General features: G+C 47.1%; 1 protein-coding gene across 1 annotated transcript in view; it reads left to right on the top strand.

Annotated features, from left to right (window-relative positions):
• Positions 1-3,121: 3,121 nt before the first annotated feature.
• CNOT6L (CCR4-NOT transcription complex subunit 6 like) overlaps positions 3,122-17,780 on the top strand; it is a 59,256-nt gene continuing 44,597 nt past the window's right edge. The window contains exon 1 of the mRNA XM_044304435.1: positions 3,122-3,466. The gene's annotated coding sequence lies outside the window, so the exon portion shown is untranslated. The remainder of the gene's footprint in view (positions 3,467-17,780) is intronic.

Below are 17,780 nucleotides of genomic sequence, written 5' to 3'. Positions count from 1 at the left end.
TCTGACTGTAGCTCGCTGCACTAATGTTATCAGCATAAATATCTATTGTGTCTACAAATAATGGACTTTCTACAGAATGGAAAGTGAGAAATAGATTTGCTCATTACAGGCTGTAGCATACTATAAGACACACAATGTTGTGGATTGGAATAAAATCTTACAAGTTCCAGCAGCCTATATGTAAGTGGCTGATAGCTGTGCTATGTAACAGGATATGGGGGCGGGGCAGCAGAGCTTGTGCTGGTGCATGTGAAATCCACAGGAACACCCACAGATTTTCACAGGAGAGGACAGCATAAAGCTCATATCAGAGCATTTCTGAGCGCATGTGAAGCAAAGCTGATACCAGTAAATAAACAAGTGCAATGTTATTATGTGCTGCATTACGGTAAGATATGGGGTTATTGATTTTTAGTGCACAAAGGTGTCCAAAGCCTTTAAATCCAAACGCACACAAGCGAGTTCACTGTGAGGAACTCACTGCGTGTGTCAGTGTAAGGCCCCATTCTGACCTCTGATAGGATCACACAGTGTTAAAATGTGTGTCCACCTCAGTGAGGTGGACAGATAGATAAGAAAAAGAACAAACAGCAGGTGGTGCTATACAGATACATTTTATTCAATAACCCAGAGGATATACAAAATTGTTATTTACATCCAATTACAAAAGTATTCAGATCCAGGTGGTGGTTTGAAAAATATTGTTCATAGGAACACCTCCTTTAAAGGGGTTGTCCGGTTACACCCTTATTTTCACCCCGGCAGCATCCCTGAGCCTAGCATCGGAGCATCTCATGCTCCGATGCGCTCCCGTGCCCTGCGCTAAACCGCGCAGGGCACTGGCTCTTTTGTTTTCAATAACACACTGCCAGGCGGTAACTTCCGCCCGGCAGTGTGTTCGGTGACGTCACCGGCTCTGAGGGGCGGGCTTTAGCTCTGCCCTAGCCGTTTTACTGGCTAGGGCAGAGCTAAATCCCGCCCATCAGTGCCGGTGACGTCACCGGGGTTCCTGTCAGCCCCATGGAGAGCCCCGGTACGTCACCGGAACTCCTAAAAATGCCTTTGCCCTGTGCAATTTAGCGCAGGGAAAAGGAGAGCATCAGAGCATGAACTGCTCCGATGCTCCTGTCAGGGGGGCTGCGAGGGTGAAAATGGAGGGATGTCCAGGTTCAGCTCTGAACCTGGACAACCCCTTTAATAAAACAAACTAAAATAAGTATGTATATAGGGTTCAACAATGGTAAGGCCTCAACTTGGGTAGAGATGGTCCAGTTTCACAATGAGAATTTCATCAGTTGTGCTCTCCACAAGTCCCATATTGTTAGCAAACAAGGTGTACTTAAGGGGTTTTTCGGTTTCAAAGCTGAACCAGGACATACCTTCATTTTCACCCAGGCAGCCCCCCTAACTTGAGCATCCGAGCAGTTCAAGCTCCGATGCTCTCCTTTGCCCTGCGCAAAAGGCATTTTCAAGAGTTCCGATGACGGACCTGGCTCTCCATGGGGCTGCCAGGAAGCCCGGTGACATCACTGGCACTGATGGGCGGGCTTTAGATCAGACTAAAAATAAATAATTAAAACGCACCTCTCCTGCGCCGCTGCTCTCTGTGTCCTGATGCGAGTGCCTGCCCTGCTGGTCTCCAACAGCCCGCTCTGCACAGTCAAGTGACCTGACTGCGTACAGCGCCAGGTCATAGTGCACGCTGTACCCAGTCAGGCTGGAGGAGACCAGGGAGGAAGCAGAGCCGGAGGGGTAAGTAAGCGCCGATCTCTTGCATACTTGTGAGCGTTTTTGGATGCGCTTACTAGTATGAATGGGCCCCCCTCACACACCGGGCCCCTGTGTGAACTAGCTGCACTGGCTTATGTCTGCCCCTGCGGAACAGAACCCTACAGAAGCACTCTGGAGTGCTTCCGTGGGGTTTCTTCCCGTACTTCCGTTCTGCAAAAAGATAGAACATGTCCTATCTTTTTGTGGACAGGCAGATCGCGGACCCTTTAAAGTGAATGGGTCCGCGATCCGATGCGGCTGCCCCACTCAATGGATATGCGAGGAGACCACAGACAACACATGAGGTCTGAAAGGAGTCTTTAGGCCGCCTGCACACAAGATCTGCACGAATTTCCATGCGGATTTTTGTGCATTTCGGCACCATAAGCTGCCATTTCTAATTGCAAATTCGCCACAGATCTCCCCCTTCAATTGAAAACTCTGTGGTGTATCCGCACATATCCCAGAACGTGTGCAGGTGGCCTCAATCACACAAGCATGTTAGGCCCCTTTCACATGAGCGAGTGAACGCATTGCACCTGCACCGAATCCTGACCCATTCATTTCAATGGGTCTGTGTACATGAGCGTTTTTTTAACGTATCATTTTTACGTTGTGTGAGAATCGCAGCATGTTCTATATTCTGTTTTCCACGCAGCCCTGGCCCCATAGAAGTGATTGGGGCTTCAGTAAAAAAAAAAAACAACGCATTGCATCCGTATGTAATGCGTTTTTTCACTGATGGTTGTTAGGAGATGTTTGTAAACCTTCAGGGTTTTTTTTTTTTAACGCACTTGAAAAACGCATCAAAAAACTCTTTGGGAAAAAAACAAACACTGAACGGAATCGCAGACATTTCTGACTGAACTTGCTTGCAAAATAGTTCCAGTTTCCCTGAACGCATCCCTGAGGGAATCCGTAACGCTCGTGTAAAACGGCCTACTAAATTTCTATATGCCCCAATGCCACTGGCCTGGTCCATCCAGCTGCCAGTCCCTCCAGCCCCCTGAGGCTCCACCACGTGCAGGGGGCAAGCATGGGGTGCTTATTTGGGATTTTCTTGAACCCGTGGAGACCGCACATACATATTCCTGTCACGTTGGGCGCCTCAGACCATTGGGGGCGTCCAACAACAAGTTCCACGTTAGGCCAGAGGGCTGCCATGCTTATACTCGACACATGGCTTGGCCCCTCGCCCTAAATCAGCACGCTGCCCAAACCTCTAGGACAACTCCAAGCCTACGTAACCCTAACGACTAAAAATAGCCGGAGCGGCCATCTCTCCTCCTCTTCCTCTGTCATCATCACCTCCTCATCAGCAGAGCCCGCCTCGGCCTGTGAACGCCCCTTTTATCCCCCCTCAGTGTACACACACATCCTCCTCACCCTGATTATTCATCTCAATATTTATATCCCTGCACCCAGCGGGTACCGTTTATAAGCGGCCGGGGAGGTGAGCAACCGAACGTGGTGTCTGGAGAGGAGCACGCCGACTGCACCGGGAGCTAGAGAGAGAAAGCGGACGGAGGAGACCCGAGCTCGGCCAGTTCCCCCACACCTCCTGCTGCCTGCATGTATTTACTGTCTAGTGGTTCCCGCTTAGCCCCTACCCCCAGCCGCCGCCAGCAGCAGCAGCAGCAACTACCGGGCCCGAAACCGCAGCGACTGAGCCCGTGTTGTGAGGCGCTGAATGCAGGTGAGGGAGGGGGCAGTGAATGTGAGGTAGAAGAGGGGGGGATGCAGTGCTTTGTCTTGACACGGTCCTATGTGTATGCACATGTGCCCGGACTCTACCAGTTTTTAACCCCCTCCTTCTTCCCCGGGTATTAAGGCCCCGCCACGCTTTACTTCCCGTGCACACAGAGGTGTGAATGGAGGTAAGGCCCCCCCATCTTCCATTGGCCACCACTGCGAGCTCCCTATTGCCCCCCCCATAAAATTCCAGCTCTACCTCCCCTCACACAAGTTTTCCTGTGCCTTTGTCTGGTGGACGTCAGGTTTTTATTGCATTCGCCTTGTTTGTTGTTGACTTTTCCTTCCTTTCGCCTGTGACCTACTCTCTGGTGTGCTCTTTGTTTCCCTTCCCATGCTGGGCCATGAGGAGGATAGAGTGCCTGGAGTTTGGACACAGGCTGTGGCTTGCTGTTAGAACCTCACTTTTAAGGATTTCTTCTCCCCCCTCAGCTTTCAACTCCCTGCATTCTCTGCCCAACAAAGCATATGTTATAGGTCTATGTATAGGACATGCTAGATGTACGGGCACACTACTCTATGCATCCTCACCCAATGGCGGGCATAAACTTTTGAAATGGCATATGGATGGATATGGTTTTTGACATGACTTAAAGGGCTCGTGTCCCTTTTGGGGGGAGGGAGACACCTGTGAAGGGAAGCATACTTACCTGCTCCCAGGATGGAAACTACCATTTTGATGCAGCTGTGACCCGCTCCCTTTGAGTCACATGACCATTTGGCATGATTCAAGGGGAGCAGGGCGCTGCTGCAGCTAGTGATTGGCTGCATGCGGTCAAAATGGAAGTCTCTGGGGAGCGCAGTTGAGGCTGGGGTGAGGAGGGAAGTAGGTAACTGAGGTAAGTATGCTTCCCTTCACAGGTCTGCTAAAGGAGTGGTCCCAGAGTTGGGGCGCGTATTTATCTCCAGAACAGTGTGTCCAAAGTGAAGGTGAGCTCTCCATTCGTTGCTATGACACTTCTGAAAATAGCCAAGCGAGCGCTTTTGTTTTTGGAAGTCTCAAAACCATGACTGTAAAGTGCACCTCTCCATTCACCGCCATGGGACTGCTAGAAGTAGCTGAGCTGGTGCTTGCCTATATATTTTTGGAACTCCTGTTGTGGTGAATGGAGGGTGGTGGCACATAGACATCTGTTCACCCTTGGGCCTCTCTCTGTTCTGGAGATAACAGCCAAGCGCTTGCTCTGCTGTTTTCAGTGACTAGAGAGCACTCTCTAAATCTGTGGCGTGCTCCATTTTCACTTTGGTGGGGGCCCATTCTGGAGACAGTGGTGGGTCTTAGTGGTGAGACCTGTACCCATCTGACACTGATATATTTTTAGCAATGTGCCATCAATGTCCCAGATGAATTAACCCCTTTTAAAGGGTAACTAACCTATTAGACAACTCTATTTAAAAACAGTCTAAATGCCATAAAAATGTATTTTACAATATATTTTGTTTTCTGAAAAATAGGCTCCCCAAATTCATGGGTCTATAGCGTTTTGGAATCTGTGCACTTCTACACCGCTGATGTGTATGGGTTCCAGAGTACTGCTGGAATAGTGACTGCAGTGACCAGTGTACTGGAAGGAGAACACAACAGAGCTCCTGCCTGTACCCACTGCTAAGTCCTAGCATTGCACATCGGTGACCAATGTGCTATGCCAGGCTTTAGCGGCACGGGCAGGAGATCCGTTGTGTTCTCCTACCAGTACACAGGCCACTAAAGTCACTACAGCAGTGTAGAAGTGTACAAATTCCTAAACGGTATAGGTGCCTCAACTTTAAGTGCCTATTTTAATTTTTATGTAAAATGGATAAAGGATATTGTAGAGATCATTTTCATGGCATTCCGAATATATTTAAAGTTTTTTTTTCCTGAGACTTTAATACTAATCTGTTCTCTGGATGGATAGGCCATTAGTATCTGATCAGTGAGGGTACGACACCTGGGACCCCCACTGCTCAGCTGTTTGAGAAGGCAGTGACTCTTGCACTAGCGCCGCAGCCTTCTTTCAGCTGTTCCTAGATCAGTGATATGTTCATCAGTACATGGCCTAGGTGCAGATCCCATTCACATGAATGGGGCTGAGTGCGATACCAAGCACAACCAGTATACTATGTACAGAGCTGTGCTTGGGGAGCTCGGAGAAGGCTGCGGCACTCACCTGACCACCAGTGCCCTTTCAAACGGCTGATTGGCGGGTGTCGGACCCCCACCGATCAGATACTAATTACCTATCCTGAGAATAGGTAATCCGTAGAGATGAGCGAATTTCATATTTTGAACTTCGTTTGGTAGTAAAAGCAAAATTGCGTTATGGATTTCGTTACCACAGACCATAACACAATTCTTTGACGGAATGCATAACTGAAGACATGGAGGACGGGCCCATCAGTGAATGACAGCTATCTCTGTACACGGTCATAGAGGGAAGGCTGTCCATCCCTGATAGGACCTCCTCCTTATCTTCAGTCAGTGACTGACAGCTACAGTGGATATAAAAAGTCTACACACCCCGGTTAAAATGTCAGGTTTCTGTGCTGTAAAAGAATGAGACAAAGATTAAATCATTTCAGAACTTTTTCCACCTTTAATGTGACCTTTGAACTGTACTACTCAATTGAAACCAAACTGAATTCTTTTAGGTGGAGGGAAGCGAAAAAAACAAAAAACTAAAATAATGTGGTTGCATAAGTGTGCACACCCTCTTATAACTGGGGCTGTAGCTGTGATCATGTTAAATAGGAGTCAGCATACACCTGCCATCATTTAAAGTGCCTCTGATTAACCCCAAATAAAGCTCAGCTGCTCTAGTTGGTCTTTCCTGAAATTTTCTTAGGCTACTTTCACACTTGCGTTCGGGGCTCCGCTTGTGAGTTCCGTTTAAAGGCTCTCACAAGCGGCCCTGAACACATCCGTCCAGCCCTAATGCATTCTGAGTGGATGCGGATCCGCTCAGAATGCATCAGTCTGGCGGCGTTTGGCCTCAGCTCAGCAGGCTGACACCCGAACGCTGCTCAAAGCGTTCGGGTGTCTGCATACGCACGGCCAGGCGAGCGGATCTGTCCAGACTTATAATGTAAGTCAATGGGGACGGATCTGTTTGAATTTGACACTATATGGCTCAATTTTCAAACGGATCCGTCCCCCATTGACTTTCAATGTAAAATCTGGACGGATCCGTCTGCAGCTACTTTCACACTTAGAATTTTTTTTTCTACAATATGATGTAGACGGATCCGTTCTGAACGGATCCCATCGTCTGCATTATATGAGCGGATCCGTCTGGGCAGACCCCAGACGGATCCGCTCTGAGCGCAAGTGTGAAAGTAGCCTAAGTCGCATCCCACAGCAAAAGCCATGGTCCACAGAGGGCTTCCAAAGCATCAGAGGGATCTCATTGTTAAAGGGTATCAGTCAGGAGAAGGGTACAAAAGAACTTCCAAGGCATTAGATATACCATGGAACACAGTGAAGACAGTCATCAAGTGGAGAAAATATGTCACAACAGTGACATTACCAAGAACTGGACGTACCTCCAAAATTGATGAAAAGACGAGAAGAAAACTGGTCTGGGAGGCTACCAAGAGGCCTACGGCAACATTAAAGGAGCTGAAGGAATATCTTGCAAGTACTCGCTGTGTGGTACATGTGACAACAATCTCCCATATTCTTCATATGTCTGGGCTATGGGGTAGAGTGGCAAGACGAAAGCCCTTTCTTACGAAGAAAAACATCCATGCCAGGCTACATTTTGCAAAAACGCATCTGAAGTCTCCCAAAAGCATGTGGGAAAAGGTTTCATGGTCTGATGAAACCAAGGTTGAACTTTTTAGCCATAATTCCAAAAGATGTTTGGTGCAAAAACAACACTGCACATCACCAAAAGAACACCATACCCACAGTGAAGCATGGTGGTGGCAGGATCATGCCAAGGGGCTGTTTTTCTTCAGCTGGAACTGGGGCCTTAGATAAGCTAGAGGGAATTATGAACAGTTCCAAATACCAGTCAATACTGGCACAAAACCTTCAGGCTTCTGCTAGAAAGCTGAACATGAAGAGGAACTTCATCTTTCAGCATGACAACGACCCAAAGCATACATCCAAATCAACAAAGGAATGGCTTTACCAGACTAAGATTAAAGTTTTGGAATGGCCCAGACCTGAATCAGAGATGCTGTTGCAATCTGACAGATTTGGAGTGTTTTTGTAAAGAGTGGGCAAGTCTTTCCAGGTCAAAATGTACCATGCTGATAGACTCATACCTAAAAGACTGAGTGCTGTGATAAAATCAAAAGGTGCTTCAACAAAGTATTAGTTTAAGGGTGTGCACACTTATGCATGTTTTTATATTTCTACCCTCCACCTAAAAGATTTCAGTTTGTTTTTCAATTGAGTTGTACAGTTTGTAGGTCACATTAAAGGTGGAAAAAGTTCTGAAATTATTTTTCTTATTTTTTTACATCACAGAAACCTGACATTTTAAAAGGGGTGTGTGGACTTTTTATATCCACTGTATCTCTGTATACACAGTCATTGAGGGAAGGCTGTCGGTCACTGATTGGACCGTCTCCTTGTCTTCATAGCCTAGAATGAGCTAGAATGTAAATGCATAAATTACAAGGTATACTGAATCTTGTTGCTTAAAGCTAGATATCAGGATGCTTAGCTCCTCCTGCTCTATAACATGGTGCCTGCATGGACACAAGTTCTCGTTAATGATTTGTACTTGTAGGCTGGGGAAACCCCTTTAGGCTCCTTCACACGTCCGTGATGTGTTGCAGGTCCGCAACACACCAGCCCGGCACCCCCATAGAAATGCCTATTCTTGTCCGCAAGCTGCGGACAAGAATAGGACCTGTTCTATCTTTTGCGGAGCTGCGGACCCGAAGATCGGGGCTGGGCTCCGTAATTGCGGATGCAGACAGCACACTGTGTGCTGTCCGCATCCATTCCGTCCCCATAGAGAATGAATAGGTCCGCACCCGTTCCGCAAAATTGCGGAACCATTTTGCGGACGTGTGAATGGAGCCTTAGGCTACTTTCACGTGTTTTGGGCAGATCTTTCATGGTTTTATGTTTTCTATAGCCATGACAGATCCGTCTTGAATGCCAATGAAAGTCGATGGAGGATGGATCCATTTTCTATTGTCAGAGAAAACGGATCTGTCCCCATTGACTTGCATTGTGCGCCAGGACAGATCCGTTTGGCTCTGCTTTGTCAGGCTGACAGCAAAACACTGCAGGCAGCGTTTTGGTGTCCGCCTCCAGAGCGGAATGGAGACTGAACAGAGGCAAACTGGTGCTTTCTGAGCGGATCCTCTTCTATTCAGAATGCATTAGGGCAAAACTGATCCATTTTGGACCGCTTGTGAGAGCCCTGAATGGATCTCGCAAATGGAAAGCCAAAACGCCAGTGTGAAAGTGGCCTAAAAAGTTTGACCTGTTTGGTGTGGTCTCATTTGCTATGGTGCTGTATGCAGTCAGCTGCAGGACTCCTGTTGTGGAAAGTGTATCAGAAATGATGGTACCAGGTGATTGTGTAGCAGAGGCCTAGCCTCACTTCCTGCTCCCAAACTTGTTTTTCACTCCTCTTCGCAGAGGCCTCTTGTAAATGCCTAAAGACCTGAAGTGCAAAATATTATTGTAGTGTTGATTGCATAAGCGGTGTATGCTTTTGTCTATATATATCATATGATGTATATGTGCAGCTGTAGGAAGGAAGAGGAGGTGGTTGAGACAAACACAAAGCCTCGGCCCAGCACAGAAGAAGAAAACAACCAAACCAGCGGCAGGGATTATGCACCCAGCAGCGCACAGCTCTTACATTGGCTCTCCATTATTCCCCACGCCAGGGCTCAGTTTGCCTAGTTAGGTTACCAATTGGTTTTATTCTTCCCACAGCTTAGGCTACTTTCATACTCATGTTTGGTGCAGATCCGTCATGGATCTGCACAGACGGATCCGTTCAGATAATACAATCGTCTGCATCTGTTCAGAACGGATCTGTTTGTATTATCTTTCAGTAGGGGTGCACCGAAATGAAAATTCTGGTCCGAAACCGAAAATTCAGGATACCCCTTGACCGAAACCGAAACTGCCTTTTTACCCAGATACTTTTAAAAGACCCCCCACCCCATAACAGTGCCATCCACAGACCCCCCCCACCCCATAACAGTGCCATCCACAGACCCCCCCCACCCCATAACAGTGCCATCCACAGACCCCCCCCCACCCCATAACAGTGCCATCCACAGACCCCCCCCACCCCATAACAGTGCCATCCACAGACCCCCACCCACCCCATAACAGTGCCATCCACAGACCCCCACCCACCCCATAACAGTGCCATCCACAGACCCCCACCCACCCCATAACAGTGCCATCCACAGACCCCCACCCACCCCATAACAGTGCCATCCACAGACCCCCACCCACCCCATAACAGTGCCATCCACAGACCCCCACCCACCCCATAACAGTGCCATCCACAGACCCCCACCCACCCCATAACAGTGCCATCCACAGACCCCCACCCACCCCATAACAGTGCCATCCACAGACCCCCACCCACCCCATAACAGTGCCATCCACAGACCCCCACCCACCCCATAACAGTGCCATCCACAGACCCCCACCCACCCCATAACAGTGCCATCCACAGACCCCCACCCACCCCATAACAGTGCCATCCACAGACCCCCACCCACCCCATAACAGTGCCATCCACAGACCCCCACCCACCCCATAACAGTGCCATCCACAGACCCCATTGTACAATTAATAGATTAATAGAAAATAGCGGGGAGGGACTGGGAGGAGGAGCTGGGGGCTGGTGCGTTCACTGTGCTCCGGCCCCCAGCTCCAGTAGTTATAAAATGTTGTACAATTAATAAGCATTCTATTCATTTGGCCCCCCTCTGCAGTATTACATTCAATACAGCCACATCATACTCACAGGGCTGTCATCTTAATGCTGGCCGGCCGGGCAGAGGAGCGGCAGCGTCACAACTGACGTCATGTGCCCGGCCTACTTTCTGAATGAAGGAGGCGGCGCAGGCATGTGACGTCAGTCGTGACGTTGCCGCTCGTCTGGCCGGCCGGCCAGCACAGCCTTGTGAGTAGGATGTGGCTGTATTGAATGTAATACTGCAGAGGGGGGCCAAATGAATAGAATGCTTATTAATTGTACAACATTTTATAACTACTGGAGCTGGGGGCCGGAGCACAGTGAACGCACCGGCCCCCAGCTCCTCCTCCCAGTCCCTCCCCGCTATTTTCTATTAATCTATTAATTGTACAATGGGGTCTGTGGATGGCACTGTTATGGGGTGGGTGGGGGTCTGTGGATGGCACTGTTATGGGGTGGGTGGGGGCTGATATTTTCGGCCGCCGAAATTTCGGTGCACCCCTATCTTTCAGTCTTGAACACCATTGAAAGTCAGTGGAGGATGGATCAGTTTTCCATCGTGTCATAGAAAACGGATCCGTCCCCATTAACTTACATTGTGTGCCAGGACAGATCTGTTTGGCTCGGTTTCATCAGACAGACACAAACGCTGCAAGCGGCATTTTTGTGTGTAGCACTGAAAAAAAAATTAGATGTATATGATTTTCAATAAAAACAATCTCTGCCCCTCCCCCTGCACTGCTAAGGGAGTGAATACAAGTGGTGACATGTCTGCCTGTTGGGAGACTCTGCAGCATGTTGTATGTGAAGGACTACAAGTCCAAGCTGTATAATGACACTGCTAAGGGAGTGGATACAAGAGCTGCCCTGAGTGCTGGGAGAAAACAGCAACTTGTATGTGTAGAACTACATGTCCCAGCTGTATAATGACATTGCTAATACACACAGGATCTTCACCCTACCTTCTTGTGCAATGCTCTCTCTAGTATATCAGCTCCAGTGCCCAGCATTGTCTCCTCACTGCTGCACAGCTGAAGGGGTTAAGAATCCTAGCAGAGAGTAGATGGCAGTGAAGGGGGGCGTGGCCAGCACAGTAAATGACCTTTATCAGAGCAGGGAGAGAAGCTGACGTCACAGGTCATGTGACCCTCAGTGAAATCTGAGAAACCAGCCACTGGAGATAAAGTGAGTGAATTGGAAAGCTGTTACATTTGCCTAGTTAGGAACATAGAAAGAACAAAAAATAACTCGGATAACCCCTTTAAGAATGCATTAGGGCAAAACTGATCTGTTTTGGACCGCGTGCGAGAGCCCTGAACGGATCTCACAAACGGAAAGCCAAGACAGCAGTGTGAAAGTAGCCTGAAATATTTGTTGAAAAAAAATATATATTGGACATACGATGTTATTGGAAAACTTAGGAGGAGGTTTGTCAAAACTGGATTTGTTGCCCATAGCAACCAATCAGATTCCCTTTTTCTTTTTCTCAAAAGCGCCTGATTGGATGAAAGGATAAATCTGATTGGTTGCTATGGGCAACTAAGCCAGTTTTCCCTCTATCTGTTTTGATAATTCCAGAGTTCCAGCCGCTTTCCGGCATAAGTGCTGGTTTTTGGCAGGACAAAAACCTTTGCATGCAACAGTTCTTAAGCTGCTGAAAGCCAGCACTTCACAGAAAAGCAGGCGGGTCCCCTCCAGATCATATAATGGTCAAAGGGGTCTGGGAATCTGGCTAGGCTGGGTCCAGTGAACTCTCTGGCAGAGAACAGCCTGCTGTGAACCCACTCTTGATGTTAGTGTTTATCTTCAAACCTTTGCTCAGTCTTGTTGGGCTAAAGTCACATCTGCAGCGACATTCTAGTTTTGTGGTTCAGCATAGGAACAGGAATTGGGGTTTGCAAGCTGCCTGCTGGTTTACTAATGGCTTTTTTTTTTTAAATTTAAGTAAGAGGTTATGCTATGACTAGGTGTAGATTATGTGTTGGTGGGGGTCTGCTAGGGGAGCACTTGATCAAATTGGAATTGTTACAACTTGGGGCCCATGTTACTTGTCAGCTGTTGGGCTGCTGAAGCCATTTGCACACAGTTGTCTTCTTGTTAGGCCTCATGCACACGGCCGTTATTTTGGTCTGCATTTGATTTGAGCCACAGTTTTTGCGGCTTGGATGCAGACCCATTCACTTTAACAGGGCCGCAAAAGATGTGGACAGCACTCCGTGTGCTGTCCACATCTGTTGCTCCGTTCCGTGGCCCTGTAAAAAAATTGCCTGTCCTATTCTTGTCCGTTTTGCGGACAAGAATGGGCAGTTATATCATGAGGCTACTTTCACACTCGTGTTTTGGCTTTCAGTTTCTGATATCCGTTCAAGGCTCTCGCACACTGTCCAAAACGGATCAGTTTTGCTCTTAATGCATTCTGAATGGAATAAGGATCCGCTCAGAATGCATCAGTTTGGCCTTATTCCGTCTCCATTCTGCTATGGAGGCGGACACCAAAATACTGTTTGCAGCATTGTGCTGTCCGCCTGACAAAGTGGAGCCAAACAGATCCGTCCTGACACAATTTTCTCTGGCACAATAGAAAATAGATCCGTCCTCCATTGACTTTCAATGGTGGTCAAGACGGATCAGTCTTGGCTATGTTACCGATAACACAAAAGGATCAGTTCATGACTGATGCATGCGGTTGTATTATGTAACAGATCCGTTTTTGCAGATCAATGATGGATCCTCCCAAAACTAGTGTGAAAGTAGCCTAAGGAAAAAAAAAAACTTGATGTTTTATTGTAATAGTCTACAGTATAGGAAATTGCTGGCTGATGCACTTTGCTATACAGTATTAAAAAAAAATGGTACTGTCCAACCAAGGCCAAATGGACAGCGTTTTGGATTATGACCAGTGAATCCAGGGTTTTGGATGCTAACGTATATGCTAAGCATAAGGCTGAGACGTGTGGTGCACCTCACGGTTTACAACCCCTTACAGGGGGTGTCCAACCCTTCCCTTTTTTTGTTCGGTAAATTATATCCTCACTCCGCTGGACACATCGCCACTGGCTGCAGCTCTGCCTCTGTGTGAGCACTCAATCCCCACGTGTCTTATTGTGTCAAGTTTATTTCTTTGCATTCACTCTACATTTAGAAGGCTAAGTATACGGCTCTCATGTTGAACTAGTGTGGCATCATTTTTTATTTTTTTTTGCTCTCTATTCAGAATGCATGGGGATAAAACTGATCAGTTGTTTTTCGGTATAGAGCCCCTAGGACAGAACTCTATGCTGGAAGAGTATAACGCTAGTGTGAAAGTACCTTAAAGGGAACCTGTCACCGGGATTTTGTGTATAGAGCTGAGGACATGGGTTGCTAGATGGCTACTAGCACATCCGCAATACCCAGTCCCCATAGCTCTGTGTGCTTTTATTGTGTAAAAAAAACAATTTGATACATATGCAAATTAACCCAAGATGAGTCCTGTCCCTGACTCATCTCACGTACAGGACTCATCTCAGGTTAATTTGCATATGTATCAAATCGGTTTTTTTACACAATAAAAGCACACAGAGCTATAGGGGCTGGATATTGCGGATGTGCTAGCAGCCATCTAGCAACCCATGTCCTCAGCTCTATACACACAATCCCGGTGACAGGTTCCCTTTAAGGGCCCATGTGCCTACCTCACATGTGCCCAAATCTGCCTTTTCTAGCCAATCCCAGTTCATCCCCCTTTGTCTGCAGTAACTAACCCCTCTTCCACCTTGGGATACTTTCACACTAGTGACAGGACGGATCCGACAGGCTGTTCACCCTGTCGGATCCACCACCTTGAAGGGCTCCATTCTGGAAATAAGTGCAGGTTCCAGCGGGACACGCACCTATAAGACAATGGGTCATATCCTAGCAGTATTTATCTGGCAGAAGCTCGGCCTGTGAATCGCTAACAAGCGTTCATAGGAACGTCCGTTAGGAATAATCTATCGGTATAAAGGTGCCGCCTATTACCTGAACAACCAAACCCTTGTTCATTGGGCTGTAAGATTGTGTGGTCTCCAAAATCATTATTTGCCGGCAGGAGACTGCTTTCTAAACACTCCGCTGCCAGAAAACAGTGATTCTGTATGGGGATAAGCAATGGCATTAGTGATTATTCCTCCCCATACTGTGGAGGAGATCGCTGCATGTAAATGCACCTGTCTCCTTCCCTGATCAGGTGATTGTCAGGAAGGAACTCTTCTGAGAATTGTCTGCTCAATTGAGCACTTGCAAAGCTAGAAAATACCCCCTGGGCACATGGGGCCTCATTAGCATATGAAGAATTTCTTTCTCAGCAGGACAAAAAAACGCTAAATTGAACAAAAGGTAATTTCTTTTTTTTTTTCCCTTCTCCTCTTCAGGCTGATGCTAGTAGTTTCATGGTATGGACCCATAGATGTGGAGTGTAGGATATGGCCTATCTTTTGCGCAGTGGCCGCATGGATGCAGAATACCATCAGTGGGCTTGCATTGTGATGTGGGGTGCACATCTGTGTTTTGCAGATCCCAAATTTGTCGACTGCAAAACCTTTGTCCATATGAATGCACCCTAATGGAAGCCTTTAGTGGTCTATATAATGTACCAAGAAACTGTAAAAAAGAGTAAGGATATGTTTTATTTGGGGGGGGGAAAACTGTGGAATTGAAAGGAGGATCTAGTACCCTGGTGGGTTACCTCTAGCCTGGATACAAGTTGCGATGCAGCGTTTTTGCCCACAGATGTTGCAGCTGGGCCTGTAGATCCTGCACACTCATAGGTTGGTGAAGCTGGCATGCCAACTGTGTCCCACAAATGCTGGATTCACAACAAGTCTGGCAACTGGCAGGCCAAAGAAGTGTTGCAGTCTGGAAGACACATTACTGGGAAACCCTTGCTGTGTGTAGGGCAGTATTAGGGCTCATGCGCACAAACGTATTTCTTTTATTTTTTTGTCCCTTCAGTTTGTTTTTTTTTTTTTGTCTTTTTTGCAGCCCGTATGGCGAACCATTCACATTAACGGGCCCGCAAACAAAAAAACTGAAATGACTGTGCATTTCATGTCCGTGTCCACATGGCCATTCTGCAAAAAATAGGACATGTCCTATTTGACTTCCAATTGCGGTTCCCAATGCACGGAACGACTGCCACACGTCTGTGTGTGAGCCCTAACTGTGACATGCAGCCTATTATGCCGTGGCATAACCTAATGGGCACATGGTCATAGCAGGCCTGTGGTCCTTTATTAGGCCATGTGCATGAGACCTAAGGCCAAGTTCACACTTCAGTTATTTGATCAGTTACTTCCATCAGTGATTGTGAGCCAAAACTAGGATTGGGTCAAAAACACCGAACATGAGCAGATCTTCCCATTCTGCCTCATCTCTCTGGAGGCTTCCCTACTGGTTTTGCTCCGGTTTAAAAAAAAATACGTTGACGTATACTTTGTTTTTGGATGTGTGTATTTCACTTTTAGTGTTCACATGCAATAAAAATTATTTTAGTTTACTTTCACACTAGCATTATCAGAATCCGACAGGCAGTTTCAGCAATGTAAACAGATCTTCCTTTTTTTTTTTTTTTTTTTATCTTTCTCATCCGGAAAAACTGATCCATGTAGTTTTTTTATTTTTTCAAAGATACAAAGCCCAGCTCATGCACAGACTGGAAAACCGGATGCAGCAATTTCCAGAACACTTGGTATTAATTGGTATTGGCATTAATCTCTATGGAAATTAATGCTGGATCCAGTAAGTGCGGTAGTGTTCTGGTCAAATAACGGAACACTTTTCATTCAGAATCCATTGGGACAAAACGGATGCACCTTTTATTCTGGTATTGAGACCCTGGGACGGAACTTGATACCGGGAAAAAAATAACGCTAGTGTAGCCTTAGGACCCTTTCACACTTGCGTTGGCCAGTTCCGGCATAGAGTTCTGTCGTCGGGGCTCTATGCCGGAACAATCCTGATCAGGATTATCCTAATGCATTCTGAATGGAGAGAAATCCGTTCAGGATGTCTTCCGTTCCTGAACGGAACGTTTTTTGGCCGGAGGAAATACCGCAGCATGCAGTACTTTTTTGCTCCAGCCAAAAATCCTGAACACTTGCCGCAAGGCCGGATCCGGAATGAATGCCCATTGAAAGGCATTAATCCGGATCCGGCCTTAAGCTAAACGTCGTTTCGGCGCATTGCCGGATACGACGTTTAGCTTTTTCTGAATGGTTACCATGGCTGCCGGGACGCTAAAGTCCTGGCAGCCATGGTAAAGTGTAGCGGGGAGCAGCATACTTACCGTCCGTGCGGCTCCCAGGGCGCTCCAGTGTGACGTCAGGGCGCCCCAGGCGCATGGATGACGTGATCGCATGTACACATCATCCATGCGCCTGGGGCGCTCTGACGTCACTCTGGAGCGCCCCGGGAGACGCACGGACTGTAAGTATGCCGCTCCCCCGCTCCCCGCTCCTACTATGGTAACCAGGACTTTAATAGCGTCCTGGCTGCCATAGTAACACTGAAAGCATTTTGAAGACGGATCCGTCTTCAAATGCTTTCCGTACACTTGCGTTTTTCCGGATCCGGCGTGTACCTCCGGCAAGTGGAGGACACGCCGGATCCGGACAACGCAAGTGTGAAAGGGCCCTTATTGTGCAGGTCAGTCAGATCACAGCAATACCAAATTTAGATTTTGTTTTACTAATAAAAACAAAAATTGCAAACTTCAGCATGCTGTGTTGCTATACTCTAACTGATAACATTTAGATTTTTCATCAACTCAGTTCTGTGAGGGCTCTTATATTTTAATTTTTCAGGTCAAATGTTCACTGCATGTAATATTTAAATATTTCAGACCCTTTTTGTATGTGTTGAAACTAATTCTGGTTTTTAGTTGCGTCTGTTTATTTTTTTACCAAGGGCTGTAACTATTTTCATTTTTCCCTTGATGTAGCCGTATGAGGGCTTGTTTCTTTGTGGGACGGGTCAAGTTGTAGACTTGATTGCAACATCGTAGGGTACACAACTTACCGATTTTATTTTTTTTTTTAACTTTTGTTTTTCTGGGGGATGGGTGAAACAGCAGTATTGCCACTGAGTTTTTACATTGCATCATATTTTGCAGTGTTCATTTTTTGACAAATGACTTTCTCTGGGACAGTACGGTTAGGCCTCATGCACACAACCGTTTTTCGGGTCCGCTTCCGAGCCGCAGTTCTTGTGGCTCAGGTGCGGACCCATTCACTTCAATGGGGCTGCAAAAGATGCACCCAAAAAATAGCCTGTCCTATTCTTGTCCGTTTTGTGGACAAGAATAGGCATGTCTACAATGAGCGTTCTGTAAATTGTGGAAGTCAC

This window comes from Bufo gargarizans, chromosome 1 (genome assembly GCF_014858855.1).
Source record: "Bufo gargarizans isolate SCDJY-AF-19 chromosome 1, ASM1485885v1, whole genome shotgun sequence".
Classification (NCBI taxonomy): Eukaryota; Metazoa; Chordata; class Amphibia; order Anura; family Bufonidae; genus Bufo; species Bufo gargarizans.
This window is presented reverse-complemented; position numbering and strand designations above follow the sequence as displayed.